The sequence below is a fragment of the Lolium rigidum genome, chromosome 6, assembly GCF_022539505.1.
Source record: "Lolium rigidum isolate FL_2022 chromosome 6, APGP_CSIRO_Lrig_0.1, whole genome shotgun sequence".
Lineage (NCBI taxonomy): Eukaryota > Viridiplantae > Streptophyta > Magnoliopsida > Poales > Poaceae > Lolium > Lolium rigidum.
Genome location: NC_061513.1, coordinates 52,127,907 through 52,142,834, shown reverse-complemented (window position 1 = coordinate 52,142,834; position 14,928 = coordinate 52,127,907).

Genomic DNA, 14,928 nt, shown 5'->3' with positions numbered 1-14,928 from the left:
CATCGTCAATGCTTTTTTTTTGTCAGATACTAGAAATAACACAAAACAGTCACTCCGGCCAAATTGCCAATACTAGTATGTTATATGTATATGTATGCAAAGGATAGTACACATGTTAAATTATAATACTGAAAAGCAATGGAAATGATACTAAAAAATATTCAGTCGATTTTGATCCAACATCTGACCACCACTAAGACTGACATTGATTGTCGGAATATATTACAGGTAATCTTTATATACAATAAGGTAAATCAATATTGAATTGTATAAAAAATCCTTGATATCGGAGTAAATAAGAGGTGTCAAATGTTTCGGTGTTTTTGGCTATCCCCGCCTGCTCGAAAATAGCAGTTGTTCGATGGTGAGCCCGAGAGGACATGCGTAGCCATCAGGACGGTGCCCATATCCCTATCTCCTTGGCCCCACTCCTAACGTGCGTCATCTTGCGAGTTTCCACCGTGAACCTTTCTTCACGCGCGTGTGTCCTACCCCTGCGTCAGTGGACGTTGCCCCCCACCCCCGCTTGGGCTCTCGCGTCATAGACATTGGGTGAATTCGCACTTGGTGAGAGCGTTCCAGAGCCTGTGCGAGTTCCTTTTCTCCTATGGAGTTGGGCCTATCGAGGTCATCTCTAAAGATCATGGTTATACGTGGATCACTAGTGGAGAAGAGGCCTTTGGTCCCAACCAAATGTCCCAGTGCAGAACCAAACCGGGACTAATGTGGGCATTGGTCCCGGTTCGTTTTGCCCAGGGCGACCCCACTAGCTCAGAGCTTGTCCGGTAGTGGCCTTTGGACCCGGTTTGTAATACAAACCGGGACTAAAGGGTCCACGGCAGGGCGCGGCAGGCCGTGTCAGGCGTGGGAAACCTTTAATCCCGGTTTGTATTACAAACCGGGACAAGGTCCCCAATCTGGCTATATTACCTTGCCCTGCCCAAGTGTGAGCCACACTTGGCCATTTTTCACTTTCTTCACAAGAGGGGTGTATTGCTCTCCTCTCTTCTTCACATGCACAAGAGGTGTTTGATGAAATGCTTAAGAGGATTTGCCACTTGAGTTTACACAAATCAAGCCACACTTAACTTGTTTTTTTCTTCTTCATCGAGGTTAACAACTTTATCCTTTTCATCCGTAATTGATAAAATGCATGTGTATATATACATCGTGATGTTCTGTAATGGTTTTGATCAGCTAAATTATATCATGCGGATGAATCGGCAATGGATGTACATTGACCGACGGTTTGACGAGTTCACTTCGGGCCTGGATAATTTTATGGCCGTGGCGGAGGCAAACAAACATGGTGGCTTCATGTATTGTCCATGTGTCAACTGCAAGAATACCGTAAATTACGCTCACTCGAGTCTCATTCACAGCCACCTTCTGCGATCCGGTTTCATGCCCAGTTACTATTGTTGGACCAAGCACGGAGAAAGAGGGGTTATGATGGAAGACAGTGAAGAAGAGGAAGATGATGATGACGGTTATCCCAATTTCCCTGAATACGATGATACCGCAGAAGGCAATGAAGACAATGAAGTAGAAGATCAAGAGGCACCAGATGAGCCTCGCCGATGATGATCTTGGTCGGGCCATTGCTGATGCAAGGAGAGAATGTGAAACTGAAAAGGAAAGGTTGGCCTTCGACAAGATGATAGAAGATCACAACAAATTGTTATACCCAACTTGCGAAGATGACCATAAAAAGCTAGGAAGCACACTGGAATTGTTGCAATGGAAGGCAGAGAACGGTGTCACTGACTCAGGATTTGGAAAGTTGCTGACAATAATTAAGAGGAAGCTTCGAAGGGGTAACGAATTGCTCGCCAGTACGTACGAAGCGAAGAAGATTGTCTCGCCCTCTAGGATTAGATGTGCAAAAGATACATGCATGCATTAATGACCGCATCCTCTACCGCGGTGAGTACGAGAATTTGGATGCATGTCCGGTGTGCACTCGCATTGCGGTATAAGATCAGACGAGATGACCCTGGTGATGTTGAGGGCGAGCGCCCCAAGAAGAGGGTTCCTGCCAAGGTTATGTGGTATGCTCCTATAATACCACGGCTGAAACGCTTGTTCGTAAATAAAGAGCACGCTAGGTTGTTGCGATGGCACAAAGAAGACCGTAAGAAAGACGTGATGTTGAGGCACCCCGCCGATGGATCCCAATGGAGAAAAATCGATAGAGAGTTCCCAAACTTTGCACAGGATGCAAGGAACTTAAGGTTTGGTCTAAGTACGGATGGCATGAATCCTTTTGGAGAGCAGAGCTGCAGCCATAGCACCGGCCTCGTGACTCTTTGTATATATAACCTTCCTCCTTGGTTGTGCATGAAGCGGAAGTTCATTATGATGCCAGTGCTCATACAAGGCCCGAAGCAACCCGGGAACGACATTGATGTGTACCTGAAGCCATTAGTCGAAGAACTTCTACAGCTGTGGGCCCTAGCAGGTGTACGTGTGTGGGACGAGCATAAGCAGGAGGAATTTGACCTAAGAGCGATGCTTTTCGTAACCATCAATGACTGGCCTGCTCTTGGTAACATTTCAGGACCGTCAAACAAGGGATACAATGCATGCACGCACTGTTTACATGAGCTCGAAGGTGATTATTTGGAAAAAGGTCGAAGGTCGTGTACCCGGGGCATCGTCGATTTCTTAGGACTACCCATCCCGTAAGAAAGAAAGGCAAGCATTACAACGGTGAGGCTGATCACCGGAGGAAGCCTCCCCATCGTGATGGTGTTGATATATTTGGTATGGTCAAGGATCTAGATGTAATATTTGGAAAGGGTCCTGGCGGACGGTCTGTTCCGAATGACGATGCCGGACACGCACCCATGTGGAAGAAGAAATCTATTTTTTGGGAGCTAGAATATTGGAAAGTCTTAGAGGTCCGCTCTTCAATCGATGTGATGCATGTGACGAAGAATCTTTGCGTGAACCTGCTAGGCTTTCTGGGCGTGTACGGGAAGACAAAAGATACACCGAAGCACGGGAGGACCAAGCAACGTTGGAAAGACCCCAAAAAGCTGCATGAGAGAGTTAAAGGACGTCATTTCTCCAGCCTACGCTCTTACAAAAGCAGAGAAGGAAATATTTTTTGAATGTCTCGCGCAGTATCAAGGTCCCGTCCGGCTTCTCCTCCAATATAAAGGGAATAATAAATATGGAGAAGAAAACATTCCGTAACCCGAAGTCTCATGACTGTCACGTGATAATGACACAGTTGCTTCCGATTGCATTGAGGGGGCTTCTACCGGAAAATGTTCGACTGCCCATTGTGAAGCCGTTCGTGCAAGAGAACGGCTCTCACATACAATGCTTATAGACGTGAATCCGGCTCTACGCCATACCTCCCGTATGCATGTGCTGTTGTCGATTGACGCTTGCATCTCCGGAGAGGGTGCGCCGAACCTCTATCACTCGGATGGCTTTGCGCCAGGTCTCGCCCATCCCACCAGAAATAGTTCGCACCTCCCTCACCTTTCAATGTTCTTACTCCACCTACCTCTCACGTGTCACATCCTTACATGGCGTCCTCTCCTCTCCCCACTACCCCCTCCGTCATTAAATACCGTCCTCCTACGCCGAGGATGTAATTGGAGGGTGTTGTTTCCTCACAACTCGAGGCGCGCGTGAGCTTATATGTTTTTTCAGTGGTCATGGACTCACGGTAGAAGTTGTGATTGATCATCCTTGTACAGTATTCTCATGCTCTAAGATCATTAAACTTCATTAATCATATGTGACAAGATCTTAATTATGTATTCTCATGCAGTTTGCTGTTCAAAAATGGTCTCTTACTCCACTTGATTGCTCTCTCCATTTCTTAGCATATCTATTAATCTATATGTTGTGTTCAGTTGTCATCAGTTACTCAATCATTTCTATTGCACACTGTTAGGGGTGAAAACGGAATGGATTATTTTTGAAGGCTTACAAAAGGCAAAAACGGTTTCGGTCGGATAGTTGATGGATACGGTCTCAGATACGGCTAGTAGTAAACGGATAGGGAAAAGGATAAGGTTTTACTAATATCCGTCCGTATCCGAAGATATACCATATTTCACGGTCATATCCGATCAATATCTAGTAAAGTATCCTGCAACTAATAAGTCAAATCTTAGGTTCACCAATATATAGAACTGCAGCCCAGCCCACAACGGGCGACCTCGTTATATATACCCTAACATCGTAAGCCTACCCTCGTACAATTCGACTCCCTAGTCCGTACCCCTCTCCGCCAGCTCCTTCTAATGTCGTAGCCTTAGCCGTTGGCGCTGGTAGCATCTATTTCCAATTTGTAGAAGAATTTGTAAAAACTAATTTTGCTCCAATAGTAAGTTCTACTTTTACTTTGAAAGAGAGATCCGCGAAAATGTTTATCCGCAACCGAACCGTATTCACACCATATTCAGTCTGTATTCGTTATTGATAGGCTCCGATTCCGCATCCTTATCCGCACACTATCCACTTCGAATCTGAATCCGAAAAAATATGGATAAAAATATGGTTCCACTACTATTCGACCGTATCCGCTCCTACACTGTGATGCTATAATATTTGCTGTTGCTGTGCTGTCAACTGATGCTCACAAGCTGCACACTCACGATTGTACAACCACGCATGGAAAAACACATATTAGCGCGATAATGATATAATTGCTTTGCACCGGGAAAGGAGTTAATTAGGCTTTGGTTTGACAAATAGTACAAGGTCTCGGACGTCGTTTCCAAGATAAGTTAAACCGCTGCAGAAATAAACAGTGGCCGTCCATAGTGATGGTGGTCAGAATCTGATCCATGTTCGAACAACTGACATACATTTGTATTTTTCATTGGGCCTTTTGCTTTGTCCCTTCGTAGATAAATTAAGTATTGATTAAAGTACAATTTGCCGGCCACTCACATTTTTTTAAGAAACACGGTAAAGACAGATGGATGGTGGTAGACGGTTGGCATGTTTTTATACTTGAAGTGATACTCGCGTTATGTGTTCTTCATAATGGTTGGTCCGACGCAGTTTGCGATCAAGTACACTTTCTACCGAGTTTCAGCATTAGCATCTCTGCTTAGTGCTACAGCTTTCATTGAAGAGAACAGAACAATACTCACTACGCTGAGATCAAACCTTGTTACTAAGGTTTTACCATTCCAAAAAGTGTCTTTGGGTCCCGAGCTCGAGTGATCACTTCAGTTAAAAAAATTAAAAATCATATTTACAAGTTCTAAAATGAAGAAAGTTTTGAGCATAGTCAATGATGTATCCAACAAACATGGTAAATTGCAATTCTAAATTCTTTGTATTATGCGAAAGTGCATGGAGCCCCTATGTGTGGTTTTGGTAATTAATGATAATTTTATGGACTAATGTTGGCTTTAAGGTTGCAATAAGAAGTAAATGAAGAAGATTAAGTGTCAAGTATGTCTTGAAGATGAAGATGAAGTGCGCTCTCAAGTGCATCTTCAAGACATCAATATAAGGACAAAAGAAGAAATGTTGTCCATGTGTGCATGTTCAAGATGAGCATCTAGAAGAGATAATATGCTTAAACCTTGCCATCCAGATGGTTATCATAGATATGTGAAGACATGAGTTGAGCATATGGCAAGTGTGTCTTGAAGAATAAGATGGAGTGGTAGCCCATGTATACCTTCAAGACATCAACATGATGAAGAAATGAAGTGCAAGTTCAAGATGAGCATCTAGAAAAGATCATATGCTTGAACCTTACCATTCTTATGGTGATCATAGATATGTGAAGTCATGCCAAAGAAGATGCTCTCCCATAGAAGTATGGTGGAGCAATTTGCAAACCTTCAACAAGCAAGTGTAATCAAGAAAGGTGTTCCATCTTGAGGTGAACAAGATAATTATCATCAACCTCAAGTGGAATATACACAAGACAACTATTTATTCTTGATAGGGTTTCTTTCTTACCGATCTCGTGGTGTAGTTGGGAGACCGGTTTATAGGATAGATAGTCATACTATCAAGAGGGATCTCGAGTGAGTAACTCAATCGTATAACTCGGAGAGAGCTCAAACCTCTACATCCTTGCATCATATTTCTTGGTTGTTATTGTAAGGGTTTCGTAGAAGAAAACAAAAATTCCAACTAGCACTTCCCAACTGTCCAGATCTATCTAAGTGTAATGATGTAACCGAGAAGGTTTCGGTGACATACCCTTGTAGACTGAAAGCGGAACATGGATGATGTGTCCGTACTCGTCGCCGACCTCAAGGTCGAGTGGAAGTCCTCCCGTATGACACCAAGTGCCGCAAGTGGCAACACATCATAGTTTCGCACATGTGCAATGCTCAATGAATCTCACTGCTCTGATTCAGCGAAGTTATGGAAGTAGATCCCAGCAACACTCCCGCGTATTAGCTGGGGTTGTCTCCCTCCCTGCGCAGTTCTTCGGGGAACCACGCAGAGAGAGAAACCAAAGAGGCTTCTCTATTTTTATTGTGTATTTTCCTACCTCCATCTGGCCACTATTGTTGGATATGTGCCATGGAGGCAAATAAATAAAGATGTTTTATTTTTTCATATCTGTATTGTTCATAATAAATTTTATGTCATGCTATAAGTGTTGGATATAGTTCCCTAGAGGGAAATAATAAAAGAGCTTTTATTATTATATATTAATATTTTTACAATATTTTTGTGCCAGCTATAACTACATTAATCGGAAATATTGATGCACGTGTGGTATTGTAAACAAACCAGGGTCCCTAGTGAGCATACACAAACTAGTTCATTGAGCTTGTACTCTACATAGAGGTCAAATTGAGGGATTTCTCCACCATACTCACATTGTCGTGATGCTGGAACATCAGTCCAGATCGTCTACTTCTGCTGTTTTGTTGGACTGGAGCCCGGGAGACGTCTATTACACCGTACGTGTGTAGAACTACGGAGGCACAACACTTGGGGCGCTTCTACTTTTTCTCGACCTTGAGGTCATCGTCGACCTACACCTTCATCAACAACGTTCATCGCGGAACGTTACGCTTTCGGTCTTCAAGGGTATGAACATCGAATCCCTCCCTTACTTTACATCTCCATAGAATAGATCTTGGCTATCTTATGTTGTCGTAGGAATGTTTTGTTTTCGGCAACGGAATCCTACAACTATATATAGGGGCAAGGGAGACTTGGGAAATTGGCTTGGTAATGTGGGACAAAAGGAGCGGAGGGAGGTGGTGAGGCCGGCTATTCCCCTTGGGCCCGGTGCCCCCTCCCACTTGGCCCATCCAACCGCCCCCTTAGCCCATGGGGTGGGCGGCCGCCCTTCCCTAATGGGCTCCCCTTCCAGGTGGGGCCCATTAAGGTGTAGGGAGCCTTTTAAATATATTTAAATCATATTTTAATATATTTATTCATTTAATTAACATATTATTTAATTGTCAATGATCCGAGACACCTCCCGAATCATTCCGAACATCCTTCGGATACTCCCGGAACCCTTTCCAGATCTCTCTCTATTTCCGGTGAATCCAAAACAATCTTTAGTTTCGATGAACCCTTAAGTGTGTTACCCTACGGTCCGAGAATGACGCATACATGATAGAGACGCCTCTCCGATCAATGATCAACAGGGTATTCTGGAGAATCATAATGACCCATGTATATTCTACGAAGACGTGATCGTGGTTTGAACCATTACATCAAGTCCCATTCCCTTTGTTCTTCGATACCGACACTTGTCCGAGAGATGTGATCACCGGTATCATGATACCTATTTCGATCTCGTAACTGACAAGGCCATTCAACTCGTTACTGTGTGATTCCATCCCCATGACCTAATCATACGCTGCACAACTTTATGGATGTAATCGCACCAAGTGGGCCCAGATTATCTATCCGTCACGCGGATGAAAAAAATCCCACTCTTGGCACATATGCCTCAGCCTACTGATACGTCTCCGACGTATCGATAATTTCTTATGTTCTATGCCATATTATTGATGATACCTACATGTTTTATGCACACTTTATGTCATATTCGTGCATTTTCTGGAACTAACCTATTAACAAGATGCCGAAGTGCCGCTTGCTGTTTTCTCGCTGTTTTTGGTTTCAGAAATCCTAGTAACGAAATATTCTCGGAATTGGACGAAACAAAGACCCGTGGTCCTATTTTGCCACGAACCTTCCGAAGACCGAAAGGGATACGAAGTGGGGCGACGAGGCGCCGCCACCATAGGGCCGCGCGGCCAAGGGGGCCCGCGCCGCCCTATGGTGTGGGCCCCTCGTCGGCCCTCTCGACTCCGCCCTTCCGCCTACTTAAAGCCTCCGTCGCGAAACCCCCGATGCGAAAAACCACGATACGGAAAACCTTCCGCAGACGCCGCCGCCGCCAATCCCATCTCGGGGGATTCGGAGATCTCCTCCGGCACCCTGCCGGAGAGGGGATTCATCTCCCGGAGGACTCTACACCGCCATGGTCGTCTCCGGAGTGATGAGTGAGTAGTTCACCCCTGGACTATGGGTCCATAGCAGTAGCTAGATGGTTGTCTTCTCCTCATTGTGCTTCATTGTTGGATCTTGTGAGCTGCCTAACATGATCAAGATCATCTATCCGTAATACTCTATGTTGTGTTTGTCGGGATCCGATGGATAGAGAATACCATGTTATGTTAATTATCAAGTTATTACATATGTGTTGTTTATGATCTTGCATGCTCTCCGTTATTAGTAGAGGCTCTGGCCAAGTTTTTGCTCTTAACTCCAAGAGGGAGTATTTATGCTCGATAGTGGGTTCATGCCTGCATTGACACCTGGGACGATGTGACGTAAAGTTCTAAGGTTGTGTTGTGCTCGTTGCCACTAGGGATAAAACATTGGCGCTATGTCCGAGGATGTAGTTGTTGATTACATTACGCACCATACTTAATGCAATTGTCTGTTGCTTTGCAACTTAATACCGGAAGGGGTTCGGACGATAACCCGAAGGTGGACTTTTTAGGCATAGATGCAGCTTGGATGGCGGTCTATGTACTTTGTCGTAATGCCCAATTAAATCTCACTCGTACTTATCATGACATGTATGTGCATTGTTATGCCCTCTCTATTTGTCAATTGCCCGACCGTAATTTGTTCACCCAACATGCTTTTATCTTATGGGAGAGACACCTCTAGTGAACTGTGGACCCCGGTCCATTCTTTTAATACTGAAATACAAATCTGCCGCAATACTTGTTTTTACTGTTTTCTCTCGCAAACAATCATCTTCCACACAATACGGTTAATCCTTTGTTACAGCAAGCCGGTGAGATTGACAACCTCACTCGTTTCGTTGGGGCAAAGTACTTTGGTTGTGTTGTGCAGGTTCCACGTTGGCGCCGAAATCCCCGGTGTTGCGCCGCACTACATCCCGCCGCCATCAACCTTCAACGTGCTTCTTGGCTCCTCCCGGTTCGATAAACCATGGTTTCTTTCCGAGGGAAAACTTGCTGCTGTGCGCATCATACCTTCCTCTTGGGGTTCCCAACGAACGTGTGAAATACACGCCATCAAGCATATTTTCTGGCGCCGTTGCCGGGGAGATCAAGACACGCTGCAAGGGGAGTCTCCACTTCTCAATCTCTTTACTTTGTTTTTGTCTTGCTTTATTTTATTTACTACTTTGTTTGCTGCACTTATATCAAAACACAAAAAAATTAGTTGCTAGCTTTACTTTATTTACCGTCTTGCACTCTATATCAAAAACACAAAAAAATTAGTTTACTTGCATTTACTTTATCTAGTTTGCTTTATTTACTACTGCTAAAATGGCCACCCCTGAAAATACTAAGTTGTGTGACTTCACTAGCACAAATAATAATGATTTCCTATGCACACCTATTGCTCCACCTGCTACTACAAGCAGAATTCTTTGAAATTAAACCTCGCTTTACTCGAATCTTGTTATGCGAGAGCAATTTTCTGGTGTTAGTTCCGATGATGCTGCTGCCCATCTCAATAATTTTGTTGAACTATGTGAAATGCAAAAATATAAAGATGTAGATGGTGACATTATAAAATTAAAATTGTTTCCTTTCTCATTAAGAGGAAGAGCTAAAGACTGGTTGCTATCTCTGCCTAAGAATAGTATTGATTCCTGGACTATATGCAAGGATGCTTTTATTGGTAGATATTATCCCCCTGCTAAAATTATATCTTTGAGGAGTAGCATAATGAATTTTAAACAATTGGATAATGAACATGTTGCTCAAGCTTGGGAAAGAATGAAATCTCTCGGTTAAAAATTGCCCAACCCATGGACCGACTACTTGGATGATCATCCAAACCTTCTATGCAGGACTAAATTTTTCTTCGCGGAATTTATTGGATTCAGCTGCTGGAGGTACCTTTATGTCCATCACTCTTGGTGAAGCAACAAAGCTCCTTGATAATATGATGGTTAATTACTCTGAATGGCATACGGAAAGAGCTCCACAAGGTAAGAAGGTAAATTCCGTTGAAGAATCCTCTTCCTTGAATGATAAGGTTGATGCTATTATGTCTATGCTTGCGAATGATAGGACTAATGTTGATCCTAATAATGTTCCATTAGCTTCATTGGTTGCCCAAGAAGAACATGTTGATGTAAACTTCATTAAAAATAATAATTTCAACAACAATGCTTATCGGAACAATTCTAGTAATAACTATAGGCCATATCCTTATAATAATGGTAACGGTTATGCTAATTCTTATGGGAATTCTTACAACAATAATAGGAATACACCCCCTGGACTTGAAGCTATGCTTAAAGAATTTATTAGTACACAAACTGCCTTTAACAAATCCGTTGAGGAAAAGCTCAATAAAATTGATATTCTTGCTTCTAGAGTTGATAGTCTTGCCTCTGATGTTGATCTTTTGAAATCGAAAGTTATGCCTAATAGGGATATTGAAAATAAAATTGTTACTACAGCAAATGCCATCCAAGTTAGAATTAATGAGAATATAAGATTAATGGCTGAACTGCGTGCTAGGTGGGATAGAGAAGAAAATGAAAAACTAGCTAAAGAGAAAAATGTAGCTAAAGTTTGGACTATTACCACCACTAGCAATGCTAATGATTCACATGTTGCTGTACCTCCTACTATAAATAATAAAATAATTGGTGTTGGCAATGTTTCTACTCCTAGTTCAAAGCGCGCAAAATTACCTGAAACTGCTAAAACTGCTGAAACTGCCCGTGATAAAACTGCTGAAATTTTTTCCAACCTTGGGGATGATAATCCCATTGCTTTAAATTGTAATGATTTAGATTTTGATGATTGCCACATCTCTGAAGTTATAAAGTTCTTACAAAAACTTGCTAAGAGTCCCAATGCTAGCGCTCGTAAACTTGGCTTTCACAAAACATATTACAAATGCTCTCATAAAAGCTAGAGAAGAGAAACTAAAACTTGAAACTTCTATTCCTAGAAAGCTAGAGGATGGTTGGGAGCCCATCATTAAAATGAGAGTCAAAGATTTTGATTGTAATGCTTTATGTGATCTTGGTGCAAGTATTTCTGTTATGCCTAAGAAAGTCTATGATATGCTTGACTTGCCACCATTGAAAAATCGTTATCCGGATGTTAATCTCGCCGATAATGCTAAAAAGAAACCTTTGGGGAGAGTTGATAATGTTCATATTATGGTTAACAATAACCTTGTCCCCATTGATTTTGTTGTCTTGGATATTGAATGCAATGCATCTTGCCCCATTATATTGGGAAGACCTTTTCTTCGAACCGTTGGTGCTACTATTGATATGAAGGAAGGTAATATTAAATATCAATTTCCTCTCAAGAAAGGTATGGAACACTTCCCTAGAAATAGAATCAAGTTACCTTATGATTCTATTATTAGAACAAATTATGATGTTGATGCTTCGTCTCTTGATGTTACTTGATATACACTTTCTGCGCCTAGCTGAAAGGCGCTAAAGAAAAGCGCTTATGGGAGACAACCCATGTTTTTACTACAGTATTTTTGTTTTATATTTGAGTCTTGGAAGTTGTTTACTACTGTAGCAACCTCTCCTTATCTTAGTTTTATGTTTTGTTGTGCCAAGTAAAGTCTTTGATAGTAAAGTAAGTACTAGATTTGGATTACTGCGCACTTCCAGATTTCTTTGCTGTCACGAATCTGGGTCTACCTCCCTGTAGGTAGCTCAGAAAATTAAGCCAATTTACGTGCATGATCCTCAGATATGTACGCAACTTTCATTCAATTTGGGCATTTTCATTTGAGCAAGTCTGGTGGCCTAATAAAATCCATCTTTACGGACTGTTCTGTTTTGACAGATTCTGCCTTTTTATTTCGCATTGCCTCTTTTGCTATGTTGGATGAATTTCTTTGATCCATTAATGTCCAGTAGCTTTATGCAATGTCCAGAAGTGTTAAGAATGATTGTGTCACCTCTGAACATGTGAATTTTTATTGTGCACTAACCCTCTAATGAGTTGTTTCGAGTTTGGTGTGGAGGAAGTTTTCAAGGATCAAGAGAGGAGTATGATGCAATATGATCAAGGAGAGTGAAAGCTCTAAGCTTGGGGATGCCCCGGTGGTTCACCCCTTCATATTCTAAGAAGACTCAAGCGTCTAAGCTTGGGGATGCCCAAGGCATCCCCTTCTTCATCGACAACATTATCTGGTTCCTCCCCTGAAACTATATTTTTATTCCGTCACATCTTATGCACTTTGCTTGGAGCGTCGGTTTGTTTTTGTTTTTTTTGTTTTGTTTGAATAAAATGGATCCTAGCATTCACTTTATGGGAGAGAGACACGCTCCGCTGTAGCATATGGACAAGTATGTCCTTAGGCTCTACTCATAGTATTCATGGCGAAGTTTCTTCTTCGTTAAATTGTTATATGGTTGGAATTGGAAAATGCTACATGTAGTAACTCTAAAATGTCTTGGATAATTTGATACTTGGCAATTGTTGTGCCCATGTTTAAGCTCTTGCATCATATACTTTGCACCTATTAATGAAGAAACACTTAGAGCTTGCTAATTTGGTTTGCATATTTGGTTTCTCTAGAGTCTAGATAATATCTAGTGTTGAGTTTTGAACAACAAGGAAGACGGTATAGAGTCTTATAATGTTTACAATATGTTTTTTATTTGAGTTTTGCTGTACCATTCATCCTTGTGTTTGTTTCAAATAACCTTGTTAGCCTAAACCTTGTATCGAGAGGGAATACTTCTCATGCATCCAAAATACTTGAGCCAACCACTATGCCATTTGTGTCCATCATACCTACCTACTACATGGTATTTATCCGCCATTCCAAAGTAAATTGCTTGAGTGCTACCTTTAAAATTACATCATTCACCTTTGCAATATATAGCTCATGGGACAAATAGCTTAAAAACTATTGTGGTATTGAATATGTACTTATGCACTTTATCTCTTATTAAGTTGCTTGTTGTGCGATAACCATGTTTCTGGGGACGCCATCAACTATTCTTTGTTGAATATCATGTGAGTTGCTATGCATGTCCGTCTTGTCTGAAGTAAGAGAGATCTACCACCTTAATGGTTGGAGCATGCATATTGTTAGAGAAGAACATTGGGCCGCTAACTAAAGCCATGAATCATGGTGGAAGTTTCAGTTTTGGACACATATCCTCAATCTCATATGAGAATAATAATTGTTGCCACATGCTTATGCATTAAAGAGGAGTCCATTATCTGTTGTCCATGTTGTCCCGGTATGGATGTCTAAGTTGAGAATAATCAAAAGCGAGAAATCCAAAATGCGAGCTTTCTCCTTAGACCTTTGTACAAGCGGCATGGAGGTACCCCATTGTGACACTTGGTTAAAACATGTGCATTGCAAAGATCCGGTAGTCCAAGCTAATTAGGACAAGGTGCGGGCACTATTAGTATACTATGCATGAGGCTTGCAACTTGTAAGATATAATTTACATAACTCATATGCTTTATTACTACCGTTGACAAAATTGTTTCATGTTTTCAAAATAAAAGCTCTAGCACAAATATAGCAATCGATGCTTTCCTCTTTGAAGGACCATTCTTTTTACTTTTATGTTGAGTCAGCTCACCTATCTCTCTCCACCTCAAGAAGCAAACACTTGTGTGAACTGTGCATTGATTCTTACATACTTGCATATTGCACTTGTTATATTACTCTATGTTGACAATATCCATGAGATATACATGTTACAAGTTGAAAGCAACCGCTGAAACTTAATCTTCCTTTGTGTTGCTTCAATACCTTTACTTTGATTTATTGCTTTATGAGTTAACTCTTATGCAAGACTTATTAATGCTTGTCTTGAAGTACTATTCATGAAAAATCTTTGCTTTATGATTCACTTGTTTACTCATGTCATTACCATTGTTTTGATCGCTACATCCACTACATATGTTTACAAATAGTATGATCAAGGTTATGATGGCATATCACTTCAGAAATTATCTTTGTTATCGTTTTACCTGCTCGGGACGAGCAGAACTAAGCTTGGGGATGCTGATACGTCTCCGACGTATCGATAATTTCTTATGTTCTATGCCATATTATTGATGATACCTACATGTTTTATGCACACTTTATGTCATATTCGTGCATTTTCCGGAACTAACCTATTAACAAGATGCCGAAGTGCCGGTTCTCGTTTTCTGCTGTTTTTGGTTTCAGAAATCCTAGTAACGAAATATTCTCGGAATTGGACGAAACGAAGACCCGGGGGCCTATTTTTCCACGGAGCTTCCGGAAGACCGAAGAACATACGAAGTGGGGCCACGAGGTGGCGACACCACGTGGCGGCGCGGCCCGGGGGGCCCGCGCCGCCCTATGGTGTGGCCCCCTCGTCCGGCCCCCGACTCTGCCCTTCCGCCTACTTAAAGCCTCCGTCGCGAAACCCCGAGGCGAAAAACCACGATACGGAAAACCTTCCGG